The following is a 23,405-nucleotide window of genomic DNA, read 5'->3' as shown; positions in this document are numbered from 1 at the left end:
TGTATTTGTACATGGATTTTTCTAATAAGTCTTGAAATGAGGTATGGATTTTCTTGGCTTTTATGCATCTCATGATTTCTCCTATAGTTGAATGAAATCTTTCTATTTGTCCATTGACAATACTGGTGTAAGGGGGTGCTCGGAAAACTGCTTTATTAAATTGATCTTCTATCAAATGAGTTATTGGGTGTGATCCCAAAGATTTTTCGTTATCAATGACTATTTTTTCGGGGATTCCGTAGTTTAAAAGGATTTCTCTCAAGGGTTGTATTATATCTTGGGTTGCTCTAGAATTGACTATTTTTGCTTGGGCATACTTCGAGAATTTATCTATGGCTGTTAGTATTACTTTTTTGTGAGTATGATAAATGTCGAGGTGAACTATTTGTCCTGGATATTGAGGAATAGGCGTTGATTGTAATAGTGGTTTCGTAGAATGTCGTTCGTATTTCTGTTCCTTGCATATTTTACACTGTTTAACGATTCTATCAATTTTCGCTTGCATTTGTGGTAAGTAAAAGTTTCTTAGAATTTGTGCTTTATTTTCGCGACCATTTCTGTGAGCGCGTTTGTGTTCTTTAATTATTTCATTATTCTGTTCTGTTTCGTTAGGTAAGTCTTTCACTATGTTTCTTGCGAATCTTACTCTGCAGTTGCTAAAATAAATTGGGTAAATTTCTTGGATTTTTCCTAAGGTGTTCTCGTCAGTATGAAGGCCATTAATAACTGATGGGTTTAGATATCTTTTCAGAAGATTTATTAAGTTTTGTTGGTTGAATTCGGTTTCAGTAATGATATGCCTATGATAAGTTGGAAATATAATTTGGAATTGATAAGATGACGTTTCTTCTATTTTAAGAAAAATTTGATTCTTGAACACATTTATTGGTTCTTGGGCTATTGGTATCAAATGATGCGAAGAACTAATGTCGCTGTGGATAGTTTCGCTTAGTGAATTATTGTCATTTTCAGAATTTGTTAGATGGTTGATTTGGGGTAGTCTGGATAGGGCATCTGCTACGACGTTTGCCTTTCCTGGTTTGTAGTATAATTCATAATTATACTCTTCAAGGATGGTCTTCCATCGCTTCATTTTATTGTTATTATTCTTATTGCTGAGGGCGTAAGTTAAAGGCTGATGGTCCGTAAAGTATTGAACTTTTCGTGACCCATAGAGATAATTACGTAAATTGTTTAGTGACCAGATGATGGCTAACATCTGTTTCTCGTTGGTAGCGTAGTGCTCTTCTGTTTCGCTTAATGTACGAGATATGAAAACGATGGGCCTGCCATTTTGAGATAGGACTGCTCCTATTGCATAGTTAGATGCATCTGTTGTTAGTTGGAAAGGTTTTGTAAAATCGGGATAGTTTAGTATTATATCTTCTGTAGTCAAAGAAAGTTTGATTTAGTCGAATGCACTTAAGACTTCTTCATTTAATGTGATATGAATATTTTTGGATCGATTTTTGGACACACGTCCATCCTCCCCTCTTAAAAGGGCTGTCAGGGGTTTCGCAAGCTTCGCATAGTCCCTGATGAAACGGCGATAAAAACCAGACAGACCTAAAAATGATCTTAAGTCTTTCAAGGTTTTGGGGGCTGGAAAATTTATTATTGACTCTACTTTTTTGGGGTTTGTTTTAAGACCGTTTTCCGAAATAATAAAAATTAAAAATTCTACTTCTGTCTTTAAGAATTCACATTTGTCAAGCTGAATTTTTAAATTTGCTTGTTTCAAGGTATCAAAAATTGTTTTAATATCATTAAAATGGGTTTCTTGGTCTTTACTGAATAGCACAACGTCATCGATGTAAACATAACATCGTTTCCCTATGTGATCCCTTAAAATGTCGTCAAGAGCTCTTTGGAAAATAGAAGGAGCATTCTTGAGACCGAAAGGTAATCGGGTGAATTCATATTTCCCATTATTCACCGAAAAACCTGTCTTCTCTATATCTGATTCTTTTAAAGGAATCTGATGGAAGCCGCTCTTTAGATCGAGTACTGAAAAGAATTTATTCTTTCCAAGTTCTGAAAGTACTCCATTTATTTCGGGTATTGGATATTTATCTGCTATTGTTACTGAGTTTAGTTTCCTATAGTCTATCACCATTCGGTATTTTTTCTCTCCTGATGCATCTAATTTTTTTGGTACTACCCATACAGGCGAGTTATATGGAGACCTAGATTGTCGAATAATACCGTCGCGGAGATATTCCTCAATTTGTTTTTCGACATGGTCTTTGAGACACATCGGATAGGGATAGTTTTTTGTATATACTGGGGTTCCTGATGTTGTTTTGATTTCACCTTTTACATTGGTTGTAAGCGTCAGTTTTTCGTCTGGATCGCTAAATAAAGATTTGTAGTTTTCTGTTAATTTTCTCAACATTGAGTTTTGGATTGGGGTCAAATGCTATTGATTGAATTCACATCTTGTGAAATCTGTTGCTTTAGTTTTATTCTTAAACAGTTTTTAATAGTCATATAATTGTCTTTGGTGTGTATTATTGCACCTAATTCTTTTAAAGAGTCGTTTCCTATGATGGCGAGAAATGATTTTAAACTGGGTAGAATAAAAAATTTTATATTGGATTCTTTTAAGTTAAAGAGGTTTGCAAATGTATGGTGGGTAACATCGATATATCCTCCTACTGAATTGGCTTTAAAAGGGGTTTCATTTCTAATTTTCTTTTTTATTAAACGAGATTGAACGTAGTTCTTGTTAGAACCAGTATCTACAGGGTAGGCCATTTAAAGCGGGCCCATTTGTTTCTGAAAAAAAACACTGAAAAAAACATTTTTTTTGTGTTGATATGAAAAATCATTTATTTTGATTCAAGGAGATTTGTTCCAGCTAGTTTTTGAAAATGATATCCTTCAAATGTTTGCCTCTGGCCTTGATGGCCAAATGTGTCCTTTTTTCGGCGTTTTCCATCGTTTTGGCCAATATTTCGGCCGGTATGGCGGCGATTTCGCGTCGGATATTGTTTTTAAGTTGAGTTAGAGTCCTTGGCTTGTTGATGTATACCTTGGATTTCAGATAACCCCACAAATAAAAGTCCGGTGGCGTCAAATCTGGTGATCTCGGTGGCCACGGAAAATCACCATTTTTCGAAATCAACCTTCCAGGGAACAATGGCTTCAAAAAATCGATTGTAGCGCGTGAAGTGTGGCATGTAGCCCCGTCCTGTTGGAACCAGTAGCCTTCCATGTCATTTTCTTCGATGATTGAGTGTTGTCCTGGCGATGCCTAATTCCTGAGAACGACGATAACTCGATGTTCGCGGAGCCTCCTCAACACTGGCTCGTACAGCCTCGATATTTTCAGCAGAACGTCGTGTACGTTGTCTGGATGCGTGGCTGGTATTGCTGAGACTACCGTGGTTAATAAATTTTGCGTATAAACGCTGTAAAGTGCTTTTGGATGGCGCACTTTTAACTTTATTTTTTTTTTAAACGCACGTTGAGTTTTCACAATTGAGAAGTTATTTTGGATGTAAAGCTGAATTATTTCAGCGCGTTCTTTTGGAGTGTACTGCTCCATGGTAAAAATTGTCTTGGACTGACGCTTCCAACGCGCTATGTCATTAGTCGATCTGACGTTCCTGTCAAAAGTTATAGGGTTGCCAGATGGGCCCGCTTTAAATGGCCTACCCTGTATCAAGATTTTTATTATCTCTCCATCGCTCGTTTTGCTCTCAATGTATGGCAACGAAGAGACATTCATTCTAAAAAATGAATGTCTGTAAAATCAACGTCCTGAAATTGGTTCTTGAAATCGGGTTGGTCGTCTTCTTCTATGTTATAGTTCCTGATAGGGTCGACGTATTCGGGTAATGTTAGAGTGTCTTCGTAGTATGGCGTGTTGGTTACATCTTCGTAATGTGTTTCTATATTAAAATTGCGTTGACATTTATCCTGTATTGGTGGTTGCATTGTTGTTGGTCTTTTTCCCTGAAAATTTCGATTCGATGGTGGCCGATTTATATAGTTTACTCTTCTTGTTTGTAGACTCTGGTCTACTTCCATAGGCTCTGGTTTTTGCTGCGGTTTTGGTGCAAAATTTCGAGGTGGTACGAATTGTGGACGATTATTATTGTTTTGGTTAAAGAAGGGTCTTTGAAAATTATTATTATGGATAGCATTATTTTGGGGTTGCGGGATGTACGCTAACTGAGGGTAAAATGTTTGTTGTCTTTGTGGGGTTGGCTGGTTGAATCTTCTTGGTGGCACTGGTGGTGCTTGGTTCTGAAAACTTTTTTTATTGTGGTTATTACAAGCGTAGTTCGTACGGTAACTTTGGTTCTCGAGCTTTAAACACAGGTGGAGTGCTTGTGGTAAGTCAACAGGTTCTCGCAATCCGAGAAGGCGTGGAAGGTCTCCTCTTAGTCCACGTATGAACGTGTCGAGGGCTTTATCCCTATAAGTTTGTGTAAGGAGGCAGGTTGCTTCATGAGATATGCCCATAAATCCTATTTTATTTAGTATTAGAGATAGATGTTTGTAAACTGTTTGGTAGTATTCTTGTATAGATTGATTGCCTTGTACTAGGGTGGTCATTTGATATTATAAGGTTGATATGTTGCGTTTATCCACGCAATGAAGTGTTAGACATTTAAGTATGGATTTCCAATTTAATGGAGTATTGTATGACTCCAAAATAGCATCAGCTTCACCGATAATTTTATTTCGAATGACACTTAAAATGCCATAGAATTTTGGTGTTCCTACAGATGGTTCGTAGATCTTAAGGATTCTTTCTACCGATTTCTTCCATGAATTAAATTCATCTTCTTTTCCTGAAAATTCTCTTATAGACCTGACAATGTCCGGTATTTTGTCTGGTTCGTTTAAATTATTAAGATGTTCGGGATTAATTATTTGGTCCGTCCCTATGTCTTCTCTGTTCGTGTTTCTAAGAACGTTCGTTACAATATTAGTAATAAATTCACTGAGTCCGGGTATAGTATTGGGATTTGGAGGGATTGGTATGTTAGGTGCGTTAAGGACTGGGGGCCTAATGAGGTTATTTGGGTTACTCATTTTATATGGAATTATATTTTGTTTTTACAATATTTTCACTTTTATTTCGTATCCACTTTTCTTCTTCGCTTTCTTAATTTATTTAGAATCCGCAATAATTTTTATTCTTTGTTAATTTTTCTTTCTCTAGAAATTAATTTTATTTTCCTCTAATTCATTTTACTTTGAAATATTCCTTTAATTTCTTTTATTATATTTATTTTTTCACAATATTTTTATTTCTTTTTCACTTTTCTTGTTCGCTAAATAAATATATACATACCGCAATACTCCAACACAGGCTTCTGCAGGGGGTGCTTTTTGCAATTTTGGCAGCTACTGGGGGTCTACGAAGTCCAACTCGTGTGGGCGTCTGCGAACGAATGCTACAGAACAGCAGTACGGGTGTCCTTATACAGGAAGTTGTTGTAGTTTATTGGAGTTTTCGGCACATTTGAGGTGCGGTGAGCTGCTTAAGGTCGTCTTAGGCACGCAAAAATCAAAGTCCTTGTAATTATTTGAGGTGCGACGAGCTACTTGAGGTCGTCTTAGGCACGCAAAAATTTTGACTTGCTTGTCCTTTTTACAAATACTCGCGCCGAATTCCTCCTACCACGTTGAGCGCCAATTAATTATCTTCACATTGATAACTTTAAAAAAATAATTTTTTCCGGAGCAACTCCGTCTTTATTTCACAATTGAAAATTATATACTGAACTTTACAAAATTTCTTAAAGCAAATTTAATCTATGCATTCCCTCATTCTCCTGTTATACCGCGTGCTCATATCCGCGGAATTTCACTTGTTGCCGTTCACACGGTTTATTACAGACACAGCGAAAAGATCGAGCAACTGAGGTGGATCAACTTAACGCGGAAACGTATGTATATGCATAAATGGTATTTTTCAACTGCGTTATCAGGATAAACTTTGTCACTTCTTGGCTTGCAAAAATTTAGAATTTCCCATTACCGCAGAGCCATAGCCAGTTCCATCTATAGAGGATGTGATTTTTTTTTACTTTGTACGTCGTTTGTTTATTCCGAGACGATAATAATTATAGCAATTTCAAAAGAGACTGCGACCTTTTTCATTCCAATATAATCGATGCGTTACATGCGAGACAATGCAAACTCAAAACTTCTTCCAGGAAAACGAAATGCCAATCCCTAATTTACGGCCCAGCATTAAGTTTATGTGTATCGCCTTTTTTATATATTCATTTAGCGTCCCTACACTACAAAGGAGAATATATTGTATAAAAAAACTGGCCACATTCTTTTATTCAAAAAAGTTGTATCCACAAATGTTTTTTTGCCCCGATTACGTTCAGGACGATCCTCGATATTAGCAACACCAGCAAAAGCCAACTATTTCACCAATCCAGATTGCTCAAAGTATAAAACGTAATTTTAAAAAGTCAACGTGCATTAACTTCATTGGAAGTTAAATCCCGTGTAATTAAAGGTGTATTGTTGTTGTTATAGCAGCAAAAACATTCCTCTTACATGTACGGGAGTGCTGCTGGAGTGACAGTCCTTGGCCGGATATATATAGTAAGTCCGGGTCGTTCCGGTAAAGGAACGAAGAAAATCTGATATTGCTGATCTAGCTGATATTGTAAAACTTTGATTGCTTTAAAATGTGCCCAAACAGCATCGAACAACGAACAGACCTAAGTACCGTCCTATAAAGCACTTATGAGATGTGCTCAACTGAAAAATACGCCAAAGCAAAATTTCCTCAAAGAGAATACTCCTTTCGAAATCCTGCGAGAGCAAAGAAGTCAAGTATCTTCAAACTTACAAACTTGGTAATTCAATGCAGCCGTTTTAAAACGTAAATGCTATCAAACAGTTATCGAATTTTATGTAAAATTTTAAATGAAAATCTTTTTGTTATTTTTTGTCCTTGTACGTAAACTCTAAGGATTTTTCTATTACATGCATGTTTAGCTTTGTAAAAATGCTAACTCAATGAAAATAAAATACTTTAGACTTTAGAAAAATCCTGTGAAAGTAACTTTACCTAATTTATTTATTTAATCATTATCACGTACGCATACTTTTATGCCAACTGTGTATAAAAAGATATAGTAAGCTCATGAGTGCGTAAATTAGTAAACATATACGTACATACTCAGATGTTATACATATACGTTCATACATGTGCATGTGAGCACCCTGTAGCCATATGTACTAGTTATAAACTACCTCTCAGAATAAGAGTCGCAGATCCAACTAGTCAGTCAACCGTCTTTTTTCATACGCCAACTCGTATTTTTACATCGCGATGTCCTACTGATAGTTGTCAGATTTCGATTAGAAATATATTAGTCTCATACCAAAACCTCCAATTTGAGATTAAAATGGTAATTAAGGGATAAAATAAATTCGTGAATACAAAATAAAAACCTTTTTATTAAGCCTAAAACATTACACTTCTTTATTTGCCAGCCTTAGATTTATTATTTGCAGCCTTAATCTTACATTTTCTATATATTGCAGAGAAAAATAATATACCCTATTAATTGTCTAAAAATTATCATTCCAAGTTTAATTAAACGCATTTTTTTGTACATATTAACCAAATAAAAAATTTCAAATACAATAAGTTATATATTTTTAATCTTTTGAAATTATATTAAATATGTTTTTTTTTTTGCTAAGCAACGATTTATGAAATTGCATACTTATCATATAGTTTTAATGGTTTACAACATGTCCATAAAAGTTAATTTAAAGGTTAAAGTCAAATAAAATAAGCATGAGTAAATTGTTGTATAATTGATGCAAATCTGGTCATTTGCGGACTAGTTCGATCTCTGTCAGAAAATTCGTTTTCACTGCAGGGCATAATTAAAGTATGATTCAAATTCAAACAAAAAAAAGTTGGTTATCTGCATTTTATACCGAAATATGAACTCAGACGTCAACCGCACAAACTTAATACAAAAGAAACCGATACAAGAATAAGAAGCAATGAAGTCTAATCTTGAGTGAATTCTGTTTAAATATTTTTTATATATTATAATATATACTTATAATTATGTATTGTATATGCATCATCTATGCTCAACATGACGTGAATGTATGGATTTTAGTAAATACAAAATAATACGAGCACTATATATTGGAAAATTTTAACAATTATTTTTTTTTTAATGAGTTCTAACACATTTTTTAAGAAAATACACTTCATTCCTCAATCAAAACTACATAAATCAAAGGTTCAGGCAATATGCAAAATTTGGAAAAACTCAACAATTTTTTTTAATTTCTTGAATTTCCATTGATTTTTGATATTGTTTTTAATTATTTTCTTTTTTTTTGCAGATGGTATTGGGCATTTCCTTCGACATAATAAATGCTCACCCTTTATTTGAGCTTCATGGCCTACAAATAATGTACATATAGGGCTGTTTTTTTGTTAGGCTCCAAAGCCAAGTGGCTGCCCGAGTGGTAGACATTTTCAAAATCGAAGACCATGCAATACGACTTTACGAAGTCAAATTAACACCTCATTAGTGTCTCTTCATTCATTTAGCTAAATGAATTTCGAAAAACGTAAACAAAACATTTCGGTGAATACATTTGTGAATTTTTCACCTACATAAAGTTTAAAAATAAATAGAAACGAGTGAAAAGGGAATTGGTGGTGTTGAAATTGCAAGTACATACATAAGTTGGTGAAAAGGAAATTATGTTAAAAAAGTCTCGATTACCGCAGCAAAGTTCACCGGCAAAGCAACGGCAAAATGCGGAAGTTGGTTGGAAATAATTAAATTAATAAATTAAAAAAATAATAATAACAAATTGACAAAACAGTTCATCAGCTGTTTAATTGCAAAATTTTACTGTTTTTCTGATATTTTTCGTTTGCCACAAAATATCTCTGTTTTTCTGTTACGCTCTCGCAGCAAATTTTTACTGACGAAACTAATGCACAAATCTAGTATAAAAAACTCTATTTCCAGGAGTACATTTGTTTATGGCCACTTAACTGCACGCTCACGCTCAATGGTAATTTTTTGCCAATAAAGGCAACAGTAAACCAGTATGGCTTCTAAAAAAGATTCGCACATTCAAGGTAATAATTTTTTTATTTTAATTAATAAAAGTGGTGACTCATATTTATTTTTGCTGGCGTTTTATTGAATTTATTTTTGTTGCAATAAAAGTAAGTAAATTTTATATCCATTCAATTAGTTGCTCACATTTCATTCATCTTACAAAATATTGGGTTTACATTCTTTCCAAATCTATCTGGTGGAAAAGAAGCCCAGACTGAGTGTACTCGTATTTTAAACTATTTTACATTTTTGTTAGATTTGCAGGTAGTTTATGGTGAATAAAATAGGCCAATGTAGAAGTAGATAGTCGAAATCTTGAAGTGCATAGTGTCATAGTTACCCAGAAATAGACAAGTAGTAGACAACTTTCTGAGTATGAATATGAATAAATGCAAAACGTACACTTTTAAATAATAAAAACCGCACAACTCGCTTTGAGAACTTTTGTACTACACACTGAGAAAATAGATTTTCACAATTTGTGAATGCTGTTTGGGGATGTAATCCCTTTGCATTATTGGGTTATGGGTAGTCAGAAAACTTGAATTTGTTTTTGAATTTTTTGTTTTAAGTATAATATTTTAAAAATGTTGTGTGAAAATTTGAAGAGAATCCGACAAATACTTTTCGAGTTATTCAACAATTAACAAAGGGCGCTCGGGCGCTCCGGAGCGTTCGAGAGCAAGTAGGTAGCAGCAAGCAACCGCTCGTTTGAAAGTGGCAGATAAGCGCGCTAACGATAACACTCGAGAAGGTAGACAACAGGCAGCAGTCAATCGATATTTTGGAAGCTGCTATGACGGATAAAGAACTATTATATGGCCCAGGAATACATGACACAGTGTAAATTATTAAATAATTCACATAACTCTACATAAATCGATAGCAAAACTTTAAATGCGTTTTTCTCAAAACTATATTTTTTGAACTGGTAATCACTGCACCTTAAATTCCGCAGCTTTCAATAAAATGTATACTGCTTTTGAAAACCATAAAAAACTCGTGCCTGATCGAAAGAATTTTTCTGTTCAAAATTTAGATTTGTTTTTTTTAATTAAAATTTTTTTAAATTGAAAATTATTTTCTGAGGACGCCATATTGTGAAATTAAAAAGGCAAAGGTTCGATCAGGCACAAGATTATCAGTTAATAAAACTAATTTCTTTTGTCCGATTGATTTTAGATGAGTCTCCAAGAACTTGTGATGATCACCGCAAGAAACGGGCTTCACCCAAACAACTATAGCTTTTACAATTACAGTGCACTCGCGGTAACTCGAATAGCCGCTAAGTCGAACGTGGAGTACAAAAATTCCAAATCAGCCTGGATGACTTCGGCGATTTTCAAAGACTGGTTTCATAATTCGTTCGTGCCGCAGGTAAAATCCAGATTCATTAAAACAATTTTTTTAACCAAGTTAAATGACTTTAATATTTAGGTAAGAAAATATTTGAAAGATGGGGGACTACCTGAGAAGGCTCTTCTTCTAATTGATAATGCCCCATCACATCCCAACGAAATCGAATTAAAGTCCGAGGATGGTTTAATTTTAACTATGTTTATGCCGCCGAATGCGACACCATTGATCCAGCCAATGGACCAAAATGTAATTCGTATAACGAAACTATACTACAGAAATTTTCTACTGGCTTCCATTTTCAACAATCGATCGAAAAATCGATATCGATGACTGTTTTTTTAACATAGCACACTCAATTGATAAGTCGAACAAATTCGATAAATCGAACAGCGCCTGTTTTAATTAGTTCGAGTTATCGCGAGTGCACTGTATTATTATTTTTTTTTTTTTTGAAATTTTGCTAAAGTCAAGTCGAAACAAGTTGTATTAATGCTATGTTTTTATTATTGTAAAATAAGGTATTTGACAAGTAAAAAAAATTATTGAAAATCATCCTTTTTTCGGGCCTCTGACTACCCCTAACCGCTTATGAAATGGCAAGCAATGTAATGTACGAATTAGTGCCTATTTAGTAACTAGTGATGGTGAGTGATACAGTAATCCTTTCCATGAAAAAATATATACTATTAGATTTGGCTATAAAATAATAAGACTGGCGTTGCTAAATTACCCCAGCGTCCATTGACATGTAGCCTTCTCTTCCAAATTAAATGCTTCTCATACCCATAAACAAATCAGTATAGTCATAGGGTTCATTCGCATTGTCTGTCGAGATATTTCTAGCCAAGTATAGCATATCCCAACATTAGATCAATACGTCTCATTCGCCAGATTTTGCGTCAAGCGGGTTCTATATTGATTGATAAGGTGAAATCTTCATTAAAAGGAATAGCATTTGAGTACCGTTGAAGCTGTGAAAGAGAAAGAGGCACACGATCTAACATATGAGAGATGTGAACATGGAAGACTATAAGAAGTACAGGAGACAAAATAAAATCGGTATATTATATCAAGTCCCGTATATAACAATAAAAGTACTGAGGTTATCGGAATGAAAGTACAAGCGTTGGTTAAAGGAAGCAAAAGATTATATTCGACTTCTTCCGGGAGTAGAGTATTCTCTAATCCCAAATATATTTTTACTACCAAGCCCGGTAATATCATAACCTTTAGAGGTTTACGTACACTTTCCGAACGGATGCAACTTCACATAGTTAAGTTTCCTGGTTCAACAGAGGTTAACTATTAGAAAACATCCATATCAGTAACAACGTACAAGCATACACACATATGCAAACATACAAACATACACATATATACACAACTTCACTGATAAACTAAGAAGAATGAGTTTATTATCGCGAACAGATAGATATAAAGAATGATTTTAAAGATAACTGTAACTATTTGCGTTTGTAGCAAAAATAGAATGAAAGATACTGTAGAAACGCGACGAGAAAAGACAAGGTTACTCACTACCGCAAAGCACATCAAATATCACCATTGTATTTATTGTATTTTGAAGCTAACTTGTTCTACAAAAATTCAAGAAAATAGCAAAGAAAGAAACAGTGGTAAATTGGACCATAGAATAACAACAATGAAAGCTAAAAGTACAGATACGTTTCTGTGTACGTCAAAAGTACAGTGAGTGTCTTTGAAAAACGTTACAGCTATTTGTGTGAAATGGCTACAATATTTTCGAATGTGTGCTTATCTTATACATATTATATTAATTATATGTGGAATTTTAGAACAGTTAAAAAAATTGGCAAAATTTCAAACTTTAAATTTTTTTTAATTTTTGATACTCACTTCAAATTTTCGTATAAATAATGCAAGTTTGAAGTGACTGCTATTAATTGTTTAAAAGTTATAAAGTTTCTTGCACAGATTCTACGCCTAAAGAGATAACACGGTCCAGAAATTTTTCCCGTAAAAGATCAATGGTTTCGTTGCTTGTGTGGCACGTAGCGCCGTCTTGTTTCTAGAACTATACGATCCAATTCCGGCCATAAAAAATCGTTAATCATCTCTCAATAGCGATAAATAACACCTGTTATTGGAAAACCCATTACTATACTCTAACAAATTAATATACTAAAAATAGTAAAATGTTTGCAATTTGAACGGAATTTCATAGACTTTGTTGTAAAAAATGTAAGAAATCGATGTGTACTCTTTTTGTTACCATTCAAACGATTTTCAGCCACATTCACTGTATATAAGAATGAGAATAATCGGCAGGCCGACGAGTTCTCAAAGATATGAGACCAAATTAATGCAATTTGTTATTATAATACATACTGTACCCGACAAATATAATTGTTTGTTTGTGTATAAATACAAAAGATCAAAACGCAACGTCAACTGCGGTTTACAAGACATACAAGTACTCATGCAGTGTACCACACATAAATATGTATTTTTGTCTATTAAAGCAAGTCTTGAAGAAAAAAGGCGCGCACACATACATAACTTATATATACAAAAACCAGAAAACTTGGAAATTATTGTTGATTAAGGCAACACATGTCCGACAGATGATTCATACTCGCCAATTTTTCCTTTTCTCTTGTAATAGTAGAATTCAGTAGCCGTAAACCCGTATTAAACCACTTTATTTCATACGAGATGTTTCAGTTGTGACCAATACGTGGAATTTTCACACAAAATTATTAATCAACCTTGTAATTATTATAAAGATAAACTTTTGTAGCAAGCCTCTGGGTCTAAATCCAATTTTGTTTTGTAGTTCCAAAACTCTTTAACCTCTTCAGCGACATAGGCAAATATGTGTACGTTTAGGGTTTGTTTTTTTATTTTAGTTATTTCAAGAGAAATGAAGTAAAATTTTATTAGAGAATATTTCACTACAGAATCCCTCAACTAAAGAAAAACAAATCGTTAAGTATAACGGAACGGATAACGGAATATTCTGCTATTATTCATGGTGTTTTTATAGCATTGGAACGATAGCTTCTTTAAAAAATTCGTCCCCGAAGAGGTTAACCAGATCCAACCAGAATACACACAAATTTGATCAAGCCGCTTGTGAAGCATGGGGAAACGATTTGTACAGGTGTTTCCTAATCAGGACGTTAACGGGTTCTCACCAAATTTTACAGAATCCCCTGAGGTGCTGACATAAGTGGGGTTATGAAGCAGTTTGTTTACGAAAAAAACTAAGATTGTGTTGGTGATATACCGAAAAAACTCAACATAGCCACTGCCAATGCCGTGCAGAGAACGTTAATGGTCATGATCGCGTTCTGTGTCATGGCATAAAGAATACGATGAATACAAATGTGCGAAAGTGTGTTATTGTATTTTATGTCATGAAGTTGACTGCTCATTACAAACAATTTTATTAAAAAAAACACATTGCTCAAGCTTGAAATTTTCATTGCGGCATTGAAATACAAAAAAGTTGTTAAATAAAGAACTAATTGAAAATACCCACAAAAAAAAATAAAATATAAAAAATAAACTAGACGATGCATAAATGCCGCATACCATAAACACCACACATTCACAAGTAAGTATGCTTTATAATTGTTATATTATTATTATAATTGTTTAATATTATTTAAATTTATTTTTCTCCTTGCATACTTTTTAAGTGCTTTAATAATTTACATATATTTCAGGGCAACCACATCAATATTAAAGAGTTTTCAACTTTCATCGAGAATACTACGACTGAGCTTAGACAAATGGAATGCTATCGCGAACTCTATAACTTCATGCAGAAGAAACATCTGCGTTTGCTGACGGATTATTTTAAGAATTTCAATATTTTTCAACTTTTTGTTTGTTTAACCCTAGAAGGACATTCATATTTTTAGTACACTAAAGACATTCTTCGTCGAAACGACGACCACTCTTTTTAAGCTTTCTTCAAATTGCACCTACACCCAAAAAGAATAAAATATAAATGCAGTATTTTACTCTAAATATGTATTTAATAGTTTTAATGCTTGTTTATTTATTTTAATATAATACAAAACTTAAAATTAAAAATATTCATATTCAATGAAAATTTTTTTTTTTGCTCATAGCCTCTGACAAACTTCAACAAAAAAGTAATATTAATCGAATTAAAATTCATTAATACTTTAAAAAGGTACATTTTATGCTTAAAACTAAAAATAAAACTCTGTTTTATAGGTCTTTAACTTTATTTTGCACATGAGGCACAGAGATCAATTTTATGCTCCCCACCCAAGCTTTTTTGACATTTGGCGCATGAAGATTTGGCCATTCGACGTTTGGATGATGAACAAATCGTGCAAATCTTTCTTTTTTTTGCTTGCTGATACCTCTCCACTGTTTTTTGCCTTCTCATGATGTTGAACTAGTCCGCTTTGTATATTTTGTCGAGCTGCCGTTTTAAAAGTTACCACGTTAGGTCTTTTATATACCTAAGTGTTTTTGAATGAGAGCAGAGTGTAAACCTTTCAGGAATATTCTGCGACTAAGTGGTTTCTGTCCCAATTGGAACATATTATGGGTGTATATAACATAACTATTTATATAAGCCATATTGAGTATGCCAAAAAATATTGCCATTGGCCAGCGGTTGGTGTTTCGAGCGCAACTCATTACGTTGCACATTTGGTCGAAGGTGTCTACACCACCTTTTGTTGAATTGTAGAACTCGATCATATGTGGCGTCTTTGTCATGCTATTTACAGTTCCAAATTTCATTGCATGAGGACAACAGGTAAAATATTTTAGTCAGTTTTGACTTATATGACAGCGTCCGTTCGTTGTCATAGGCGAACATTGAAGTGCCACATTTTCGATCTTTGCTGACTTTCATCTCTGGAGTTATCTCTCTGGAGGTATATCTCGCAATGTTCCAACCAATGTTAATTTATATGGTTCTTTTAAAAGAGATTTAGCCAAGGAGACTGAAGTGAACCAATTATCCATGGTTACAATTCGAGTAGGACCACGTACTTGATGCACAATATTTTGTCCATATCTATGAGACGTAGCTTTTTGCGTCGACCACTTATGACGGTTTTTCCACGTAATATGTTTTTTGAGAAAGTAATTATATCAGACTCTTCAAGCAACACATTCAACGGGACATCGTCTTCGTCTGCAGAAACCTCTTCAGAAGAATTTTCTTCATCCATTAGCTCTCCCAAGTCTGTCTCAAGCTCGCCAATGGCATAAACATCTTCATCCGAAACTATTAAGACATCGTCTTCAGCAAGAAACTTTTCAATTTCCTTGTCATTTAAAAAGGCTTGTTTTGTCATGTCGAATTGATAGGGCTATGAATAAGTTCGTGCGGTTTTTTTTCGAAATTTGAAACTTTATTGACGTAAAATGGTTACAAATTTAATATTCAAAGTATTGTCCATCGCTTACTACTACTTTTTCCCATCTTTCTGGCAATTCACGGATTCCCTTTGTGAAAAATTCGGTCGGTTTTGCCGCAATCCACGAATCGATCCATTTTTTGACTTCATCGTAATTACGGAAGTGCTGGTCAGCCAGGCCATGTTGCATCGATCGGAAGAGATAGTAATCGGATGGCGCAAGGTCTGGAATATACGGCGGGTGGGGTAGGACATCCCATTTGAGCGTTTCTAAGTATGTTTTGACCACTTGTGCAACATGTGGCCGAGCATTATCATGTTGCAAAATAACTTTGTCGTGTCTATCGGCGTATTGCGGCCGTTTTTCTCGCAGTGCTCGGCTCAAACGCATCAATTGTCGTCGGTAGACATCCCCCGTAATCGTTTCATTCGGTTTCAGTAGCTCATAATACACAACACCCAGCTGGTCCCACCAGATACACAGCATAACCTTCAGGCCATGAATATTCTGCGCCGACGTCGATGTTGAAGCATGGCCAGGGTATCCATACGTTGCCCGACGTTTTGGATTGTCGTAATGGACCCACTTTTCATCGCCAGTCACAATTCGATGCAAAAAACCCTTTCTTTTGTGCCGTTGAAGCAGTTGTTCGCATGCCATAAAACGGCGTTCAACGTCTCTTGGCTTCAATTCATACGGCACCCAATGGCCTACCTTTCGGATCATTCCCATGGCTTTTAAACGTTTGGAAATGGTTGATTGATCAACTCCCAAAGTTTTTGCAACCTCTTCTTGCGTTTGAGCCGGATCTTGATCGAGCAATTCCTCCAATTCGGTATCCATGAACTTTGGCGGCGCACCCTCGCGTTCTTCGTCTTCCAAGCCAAAATCACCACTTTTAAAGCGTGCAAACCACTTCTGGCACGTTCGCTCAGCTAGAGCATGCTCACCATAAACTTCCACCAAGATACGATGACTTTCGGCTGCTTTTTTCTTCATATTAAAATAATGAAGAAGAATTCCCCGCAAAAACACATTATTTGGCACGAAATTCGACATTTTCAAGTGTGGTAAAAATATTGTTGTTTACGCTTCAAATAAAAAACTTATACTGACGTTTGTGCCTTACGACAGTAGCTCTCCAATGAATGTTTGGAAATGTGGATCGATGGAATAATAATAAAGTTACGCCATCTGTTGTAAAACCGCACGAACTTATTCATAGTCCTATTATATAAAAGTTTTTAAGACAAAAAAAATCCTAAAAGCGATATATTAATATATTTTGCTGCAAAACTCACACAAAAGGCATTCTTCGTCGTTTCGACGACGAACATTTTTTAAAACGGTACTTACAAGCAACTAGCACAGATGAACGGACGCTCACAACTAAAGCTCTGCAACGACTAAAGCTGTACGAAAAATTAAAGAAAAACAATGAACGGAAATTATGATAAGCAGTTAAATGCAATCGAGCGTCGTCGAAACGACGAAGAATGTCCGTCTAGGGTTAATGTTCATTAGGTTGGGTTAGGTTAAGGTGGTTGCCAGTCTCCATGATGATGTAGAGTGGTCCACATAGACCTGGAGGCATTGTGATATCATTTTATTAGACTCAAAGTCTCCCTCTCTAATTCCCGGAGTGATGAAACCACTTCGTCGCTCTGATAAACGTTGAAATATTGTTGATGGGTGCAGGTTCCAAGTTTGCTAAACGTCCAAAGAAGAGTTTAGACAGCGATGCCCTTCCCACGACAGTCAACAACCCAGATTAATATCGCTTGTCGCTTTCCATCGCTGTCATGGCCCACGTAACATCAACCAATTAGGTGATTCTTTCATATTCGTACTCATATTTGAACTTTTGTAGAGCAACAGACGTATAGGCAGTCAGCCTTTGTTTGATTGCAAAAATCAACAGCCAACCCAAATAAAATTTTTCTAAAATGTGCACAGGTATGTAAAGTTCGGCCCGGATTACAATACGTGCTTCTTCAGAACTACTTAAATCTGTGTGAGTCTGTGGCGCTATTTGTCTAAACAAGAACTCAGTTTAAAAAGCACAACGTTAGCATGTAAGCGGAACTGATCATGATTTATTATTTACTCCCCTCTGGAGAACAAAAGTGTTAAAAAAGTTGAATATTATATTTCGTGTAGTTTTATTCAAGGCGTTCATATAAGTGGACTTCGGTATAACAGCTGATTTGCTTTTTTGTTCTTGCGATTTGGTACTTTGACTGTCAAAGCACCCCGAAACGACCCGGATTTATATCCGGCCAAGAACTATCACTCCATCAGCATTCCCCGTACGTAAGTATGGGGAATATTTATGCTGCTAAAACAACAACAACATCATCTTTGTTGTTTCCTTGTTTATTTGTCTACATTCTCATTGTAATTTTTATATTCAAAATACCGAACTGTAATTGTCTACATAACTTCGCCTTGATTTCACTGATTTAACTTTTGGTTTATAAACGTAGCTCAGCTAATCGTTTAACACTTTCCAAGGGTTTGGGCGATAAAAGAGTTTTGGACTAAGAGCCAATTTACATACATACATGATGATTTTTTACCCTGGGTTCACACATTCTCTTCGGCCATTTACATGACGAATTTGCGGCTTCCCTTGCGTGCATTTAATGTTTAGCGGACAATTTATTTTGGTCATTCATTCGTTTAAAATTATGGCAATACGGGCGCGAACCCACCCAAGGTGAAAAGTCATAGTGTAAATTGACTCTATGAATAAGTAAGTATTCAGATAGCTGATGGCCTTCGTTGCTAATGCTGCAATTTAAAAAAAAATAAATAAATAAATTGACTCTAAGTACTGCACTATCTGATTATGGGACAGGTCAAATCTCTCTTGCAGAAGCAAGTTACTCTCAGTAGCACATTTTTTGGGGCATAAGTTGTATAATATCACATGCTTTGAAAAAAGGGTGCAAATTAGGGGTGGGATTATTTTCGAATAATATTCGAATAAACATTATTCGAATAAAACGAATAATACTATTCGTTTCAAATAATTCGAATAGTTCATTATTCATCAATACCTTACTATTCGAATACCTCACTATTCGAATAGTTTACTATTCGAATACCTCACTATTCGAATACCTTACTATTCGAATACCTTACTATTCGAATACCTCACTATATATTCATTAACATCAGGGAGAAAATGCTTTTAAAAATATAAAAATTACATTGGCCCTTCTCATGGTGCATGCACTTGTACATAAACCGATTAGTAGTCCGCTAATCTAAATATGTAAATATTTACCAAAAATATTCGAATAGTGAAGTATTCGAATAGTGATGTATTCGAATAGTAAGGTATTCGAATAGTAAGGTATTCGAATAGTAAGGTATTCGAATAATGAGGTATTCGAATAGTGAGGTATTCGAATAGCATTATTCGAATAAACGAATAAAAAATTCGAATAAATATTATTCGAATTACGAATACCTCTCGAATAAAAGATTTTATTATTCGAATAATTTTTATTCGAATAGTCCCACCCCTAGTGCAAATAAAGGGAGAGGGATATATCACCATGGCGAAATAAATTCAGATATGACCAACATCAGACTATTAACCAGCTCTCTGAGATTTTGAAGAAATCAGCTGATTTTATGACGTAATAACTCCTGGTGACGCTCAAGCATGCATGTTCTGCAGCTTATATGTGTGCGTGTCGGGTGCTTGACGCTAATATCTAAAATTTTTGATTTTCATCAGGCAAAAGCCGACAACAAGTATGTGTGACACGAAGCAAGTACGAATGTCACCCGACACGCACACATATAAGCCTGCTGGACATGCATGCTTGAGCGTCACCAGGGGCTATAACAGGGAATGTAACGCCGGTTTGTTTACGAAAAAACTGAGAGAAAAGTAGTAATATACAAAAAAAATGAACGCACTCCTCCATTTTACTTCGTTGCCGTCTGAACTATGGTCACCTCCGGAGGCTTAAGTAAATAATTTATTGTTAAAGTTATTAGTACTGCAAGACATCAGGAACGAGATTGCCACTATAGCATCTCCACCAAGCGCAATTGAAAAAAATAATTATATTTTGTCTAAAGTTCCTCTTGCGACATTACACTGAAGTTAACCCTATATTTTGTGTGAGGGAGCCATTTTTAGTAGCTTCTGTTTAAATACCGCAAAAAACTACATATCTTGCATTCTGTAATGCCACTATCCCATTATTAAGTAAGCATTAAGTATATTTGAAGGCACTCAATAAAGCAACTTCAGATAACGCATCGCTTATTTCCGCTAGATTATTCCGACGATAGGGAATAGAGCTGTTCCATTCTCACACAACTGCAACGAGCGAATCTGGCCGAGAATAAAGTAGTAAAGGCACGAGCACACTATTCCAATGAGACGCGCCAGTGATATCATTTGTTAGTAAAGCAATTGACGGGCACACAAAAAATATTCGAGATTAATTTATAAAAGAAATAATTTAACAAATAGTTGGTTTTCATTTTTTAAAATTGTGCTGCTACTTCTATAAACCTCTATGGTTTTATTAAATAAATTACAGAAAGTTGAGTGTTTATGTATTGATAAACAAGCAGCATACTATAAAAATACTTGTTTATCTTTGAAATCTAGTTATTTTTCATAAATGTATTGAATTGAACTGGAGAGAAGTGAGGGCTTCAACCTTTCTAATAAGAGTACCCACTATTCATGCATTTGGTACAACTTGAGTATCACAATATAAAATGCTGCACCACTTTCACAGATGTAATCAAATACACAAATTAATCTTTCCTGCAAGAGTAACATGTATATAGAAGCATGCAAGCAATCAGAGAAATAATGAAAGCATAGTAAATTCACTTATAAGTTATCCATTCTTTGTTGTTCTTAACTTTTTCAAGTTTTTTTTTCTATGTTTTAATACACAGTCGCGTCTTTGTTGGGGTCATCAAAATTTCAAGTACGCACAGTTACTTAATAAATCGGCATACATATGTATATACATATATCTTTTGTCATTTCATTGCTGCAGATTATTCATTTTTATTTGCTTATACCTACTTATTTTTATTTGTTTTAAAGCATATCGAATTAGATTAAAAATTATGCATTGTTTTCTTGAGCTGCATAAATACACTACATCAATGTGTTTGCTTGTTTACCATAACGCCAAATAGGGGAAAAATCAATTAGCATATGTATTGTAGGCATGGGCACAGCAAACAACTCCAGCATCAAATCGCTATTTTAACATATTAAAACAATACAGAAAACAAATCTACACTTCGCATTTGCAACAAACTGTATACTTATGATTCACCTTTTGTCTTAAACCATTCTTTTTTTTCGATAAACAGTTTACACAAGAAACTTTAACTTTCACATCCACACCGCGGAATACACCCACATCACTAGTCGAAAAACTAAACCGTCTTCCCCTATCGAAGCAAGAACTTCCACTAAACATGAAAAAGTTCATTCTCCACAAATTACCGTTTTCCCAATGCGTTCATTCAACTAATCATTCCATCGGGGTAATGCCAGATGCGTATTAATCACTTGACAGTATTAAGATTTATTTTGAGCTGTAGCGAATGAACATGTTGACAACTTTTACCCTTTTTAACATTCACTTACTTTTTGACAGTAAATGAACGTTGTGCACGAGAAGATTTATATTCAGGCGGAAGTTAAATGTGTAAATGAATAAATGAAAAGTAATAAAGTGGTTCACTAAAACATGTAAGTATGCTGCCATTAATTTTGTGACTTTTATTGGCAATCTAATGATCAAACTCGGAGGAATTATTGTGGGAGATTTATTTGGATTTTAACGTAACAAGTATTCCTAACAATATTTTATCAATATGTCAATTTCGTGACTTTGTTTTTGCCAATTGATCAAAAAGATTACAAAATGTCACGGCAAATTCGGAAGGCATAATCTGTTTCTCTGTTAGTTTTGATGTAATATAACGTTTTTTCACATTGGTAATACAAACTAATACGCCGATCTGGTAAGCCATTGTGTTCACCCGCCGCCAGTGCTGAAAAATCAGTGTTGCCAACTCTGAAAAAGCACTGAAACATGGAAAAAGAGTGTTCTATCACACTAAAAGCACCACAATTTTTTTTAAATAAAAGAATGCTATAAGAGACTTTGTGTTTTCGTTGAGGGAAATAAAAGTCAAAATTCACAATTTATCTAATAAATATAATATATACATATTATGTAACTTTGTTTCTAGCAAAAAGTTTGTATGCACTTCAAATAGTCTTCTTGTTTTACAAATTTGAGAAGAAACTTGTTGGGCCTTCAGGCGCTACCCCATTTGCGTAATAGTACGATATCATATCATTGGCGGGTATAAATCTTTCAATTTAGCAAAATTAAAAAATATGTACATGTAATAAATGAATTATTGTATATTTATTTTAAGTTTGCAGATAAATTGAACTATATTTTAATTAAAAACTAATCGAACAAAAATATCCCATGTATTTGTTGTTAGTACTTTAACTATTTTAAGAATAAAATTTGAATTTAAAAAGAAGATTATAAAATAAATGAAATTTAAAAGGAACATAAAAACGAAGCAATTGATTCTCTTATGTGTTCTGCGCTGAAGTTGTGCTCTTGAGTACAGAAGGTCGATTCTTGTTGTTCTTGTTGATTTGTGAATTTCTAAACCTTGCTTTCTAGTCCGGGAGCCAGGGGTCGATTTTGGGCTGCGTTTTTATACCGTTAAATTCTTGACAGCCGAAGCAAGAATGTATCATTGCGTTCACACATACATCACGGCGGCGCGTGGAGTTTTCAATGTTTCGGCTGAGGGTCTTTCCACCGTCAATAACGCAGCTGACCATCATTATTATATTTTCATATGTGTCCAAAATTATGTAAAAAAATTGCAATCGGCATAAAGTAGTTTTACTTTTTAATTTATTTTACAAGTTCGCCCGTTCAGCTGAAGTATTTTCCCCCCTCTACGGCGCAGCTGACTATTTTGTTTTTTATTCTACTAAATGCCAACAATACACAAAAGAATTTCAGCCGGTATTAAATGAGTTGTTAAAAAAATTTTTCGGCATGTTTCGCAGCATCCTACACACGTACCCACCGCTACTGGACCAACTGACGGTTGGCTTCGACATCAATTGGATGGCGTCTGCCTTCAGTATTAAAATCAGTCGACATGAAATGATGAGGTCAAAATGATAAATTCATAAATAAACTACTTCAATGGACTATTCAAGTGACCGAAAGTGGTCTCTACTACTCTCCTAAACTTGGAAAGTTAGTAATTAAAGACCTTTTCTTTTCATCTGGCCATTGGTTTCATTAGAAATTGTGTAAAGCGAAATGCTGCGCACAATGACTGGGACTTATGCTAAAAATTGGTTTCGAGTTCTCGCTGAGAAGAGGGCTTTAGAAACGTGCTTTAATAACGACTGCTCGAAAATTGAGAATCTTTGCAGCAGCCGGGTGCCCCAACATTTATATACATAAACCTATACCTATAAAAAATTAAGGT

The 23,405-nt window shown here is 34.7% G+C and overlaps 1 protein-coding gene across 3 annotated transcripts in view; it reads right to left on the bottom strand.

Moving 5' to 3' along the window:
• The window catches only part of LOC129240903 (prominin-like protein), a 47,955-nt gene extending 26,639 nt beyond the window's left edge, over positions 1-21,316 (bottom strand). For all 3 annotated transcript variants that reach the window (XR_008582107.1, XM_054876971.1, XM_054876972.1), the window contains exon 1: positions 21,191-21,316. The gene's annotated coding sequence lies outside the window, so the exon portion shown is untranslated. The remainder of the gene's footprint in view (positions 1-21,190) is intronic.
• Between the last annotated feature and the right edge of the window lie 2,089 nt (positions 21,317-23,405).

This window comes from Anastrepha obliqua, chromosome 3 (assembly GCF_027943255.1).
Source record: "Anastrepha obliqua isolate idAnaObli1 chromosome 3, idAnaObli1_1.0, whole genome shotgun sequence".
In the NCBI taxonomy this organism is placed as follows: domain Eukaryota; kingdom Metazoa; phylum Arthropoda; class Insecta; order Diptera; family Tephritidae; genus Anastrepha; species Anastrepha obliqua.
This window is presented reverse-complemented; position numbering and strand designations above follow the sequence as displayed.